The 3,284-nt window shown below is 33.9% G+C and overlaps 1 pseudogene across 1 annotated transcript; it reads right to left on the bottom strand.

The window, feature by feature from the left end:
• Nucleotides 1–1,354: 1,354 nt before the first annotated feature.
• LOC148205816 (non-specific lipid transfer protein GPI-anchored 31-like) lies at nt 1,355–3,081 on the bottom strand (annotated as a pseudogene). The gene is made up of 3 exons (XR_015783368.1): nt 2,661–3,081; nt 2,190–2,216; nt 1,355–1,739 (listed from the first exon to the last, which is right to left on the bottom strand). The product of XR_015783368.1 is annotated as a non-specific lipid transfer protein GPI-anchored 31-like (transcript).
• Between the last annotated feature and the right edge of the window lie 203 nt (nt 3,082–3,284).

Genomic DNA, 3,284 nt, shown 5'->3' with positions numbered 1-3,284 from the left:
TGTGAATACATTTTATTTTGTAAAGTTAATAATTAACTCTGAAAAGTGATAATTCTAGTCATCATTAATTTTAAATTACAAATTTGGTTTGTTGACTGTCTAATTAGTAATTATAAGTTCATTTAACTTTCTTTAATTTTTGTAATTGATAATTTAAAGTACGTTTTTTCTTCCAAAGTCAATAATTCAGTTTAACTTTTGAATTAAAATTATAAGAACAATAATTGACTTTAAATGGGTGAAATTTTTTGAACTTTTAAAAAATTGTTAGCACTTTTTTAATTTGATGTAAAAATAAATTTAGTTTATGCGGTGGTTGATTGAATGGACCACAACATTGCTGCCTCCATAATGTTGTTTGCATTGCATTCACTTTGTTTTGCGAAGCACGCGCCGAAAAGCAAACAACAGATCAATGTAACAATGCCTTTCCGCCCATGCCAGCAATCATTTGCAAAACTTCTAAACCTCATTTCCACACTACAAAAATGTTTTTTTTTATATAAAGTGTCTTCCAAAAACAATATCATTAATTTAAATAATATTTAGAATGAAAGTAAAAAATTTGTGTCTCAAAATATTATTTTTGTTAAAATATATTGTTAGAATGACATATATTTATATTTATTTCAGTTAGTAAATCAAGAATAATAATTTCACTAAAACAATTACGTGAATATACCAACAAATCTTTTTCCTATCGCAAAACTACATCTTTTACACACTCTAATATACTAACAAGAAAACTACAATATTTAAAGTCTTCTTTAAAAAGAAAAAAATAGACTTCAAAACCTCACATTCATTACCTCACTTGTTAAAAAAAAAAAGAGTATTAAACGCACTTAAAAATTTATGAGTAGATGAGAATTTCAACTAAAAGAGATTCATTTTTCATGGTATTGACTCATCTCATCACACTCAAATTTTCTCAATTACATTTTTCCAATAGGGCTTCTCTAAGAAACCAACTTTAAAGATCTAAAATTTACATTTGATAAAGCAAATCTGAAAAACAACATCAGTTCATATTTGAAAAACGTCAATGTTTTGAGTCAATATAACGTCATACTGATCTAATCCAAACGAAAACATGCATTTATAACAGTACAAACAAGAACACTAAAAACCATTGTTTATTTACATTTGTATTTTTAATAGGTTCTCCTTTCAACAACCTTACAATCGACCAAACAAGGAACAAGAATCCATTTTGCGCTTATACTTAATAATTTTGCAGAAGCGATTGTTTTGACTAAGAAAACCATATTTGAAAAGAAGTCCACTCGAGCTAAGTGGTAGTGCTCATACACCACCCCATGTCAAATGGCACAAATAAAATACTATAGGAATATAACATGATAAATCTCAAACTGTTATATAAATAAATAGACTTGTATATAAAAGAAAAGAGGGTACAGTCTCAACTCAGGGAATGAATTTTATCTACTATTAAGTCAAACATAGAATGAGATGAAAAACCAAAAGAAAACATCAAAATAATAATCCCTCATGTCATCTCTCTACTCTTAAAATGGAACCAAACTATTCTCAGAAGCCTGAGAGTGTGGCTACCAATATGCCAACAAGCAAGGTTCCAGCAGAAATTGGGAATGATGCTGCGTTTCCTTTAGCTGGTGCTGGTGCAGGAGATACCTCATTTGCTGGACCATGTACACCAGAAGATGAAGCACCAGATGCTTGAGGAGATGGAGAAGCTTTTGGAGAAACCCCTCCAGCTACAAATAAACCATGATTCAATTACAAACACCAACAATGTTCAAGTCTAACACAGTTATCAAAATGGTCAAGATTTTTCATACAATTAAAAAAAACATCGAGGTATGAACAGTACAGGAGAAAAATGCTGCTATGAAAAAGTCTCACACGCAGATTTTTGTCAGTAGAAATGGGGAAATAAACAGATAGAGGGATGTAGAGTTCACAACTATAATATAATTATTGTTTACTTTAAATCATCATTCACAACAACACAACAACACAACAGAAGAAGAAACAAAACTTCAAAATCAGATATTGCTGTTGTTTATTTAAAATTAAGAGGCTGGAAAAAACAAAGCACGTGATCCCTTTGTAATTTGAAAGAAAAATCGGCTTCAAAAACCACACATCAAGGTTATAAAGGGCATAAAGTACGGGAGAAAAAGTACAGTAACTAGGTGACATACCAGGAGCAGCAACAGGGGATTCGGACACTGCAAAAAAAACAATAGAAGACACAGTTACTGACAAGAATCAAGAAAGAGACAAAACTGCAAAAACGGGTGATATGTATGGAAAATGAGATCCATGTTCATCATCGAGGGAACACACAGAAAAAAAAACACTAAGGGTATCCCTGGTATCACCACCATCATCTGATGTAGCATGCGGTGATGTTAAAAAAATCGGAAAAAAAAGTACAAAAATTGTGCCTCTCAATGTGTTTCTCGCTGGTAACACAAGTGGCGTGACAATGAAAGGCACCATGGGACCGATCCATCTCGAGCATGCATAAAAATGAAACCTTTAACCAACCCAGAAGTGGAAAGCACTGATCTCTATGAAGAAATCTACCATAAAGAAAATGAAAAGACAAAAGCAAAGAGAAAGCAGAGACCCCAAATGGGAAAAGAAAAAAAGTAGCAGAATTTACTCACATCCACAGTTGGCGGCAGAAGGGGCAGAGACTTTGCATGCGGCAGGGAGACTGGTGGCCTTGGTGACGTTCAAAATCACACCAAACTGAGCACTGCTTTTGAAAGCCTCGCAAAGGCAAACAGGGGCACTTTTGAGCACAGACTTGAGGCCAGAACAGCAGGTACCCTCTGGCTTGGTGACGGTGCTGCCATTGGTGACAAAGGACAAGCAATCGGCCATGGTGAGAACAAGGGTTGAGCAGTCCACGGACGGTGCTGGCGCTTGATGGGATGATGCGCTTTGTGCTAGATCAATGGCGCATAGAGCCATGAAACACACCATGAACGAGAGTTTTGATGCCATTTCTGGAGAGAGAGAAATGAAGAGAGTGAGGGGAAAGAAGAAGTGAGAGAATGGAAGAGTGAAGAGAAATTAAGGTGGAACACTGAAATGGACTTGGGGTGTGTGGAGATACTTAAATAAGGTCACAAACAACTGAATTCTGTTTTTTTCTTTTAAAAAAAAAAGTTTCAATTTAAGAATTATTAGGAAAGTTGAATATTTTAAGGATGTGGTCTTCCCTGTTGTTTTATTTCTTTTGTTCTTCAAAATTGTTTAATTTTTTTCTCTATTAAACTCTTAAA

The sequence above is a fragment of the Vigna umbellata genome, chromosome 1 (genome assembly GCF_029865625.1).
Source record: "Vigna umbellata cultivar VRB3 chromosome 1, Vumbellata_1.0, whole genome shotgun sequence".
Lineage (NCBI taxonomy): Eukaryota > Viridiplantae > Streptophyta > Magnoliopsida > Fabales > Fabaceae > Vigna > Vigna umbellata.
Note: the sequence above shows the minus strand (reverse complement) of the source record. Positions and strands in the feature narration are given on the sequence as shown.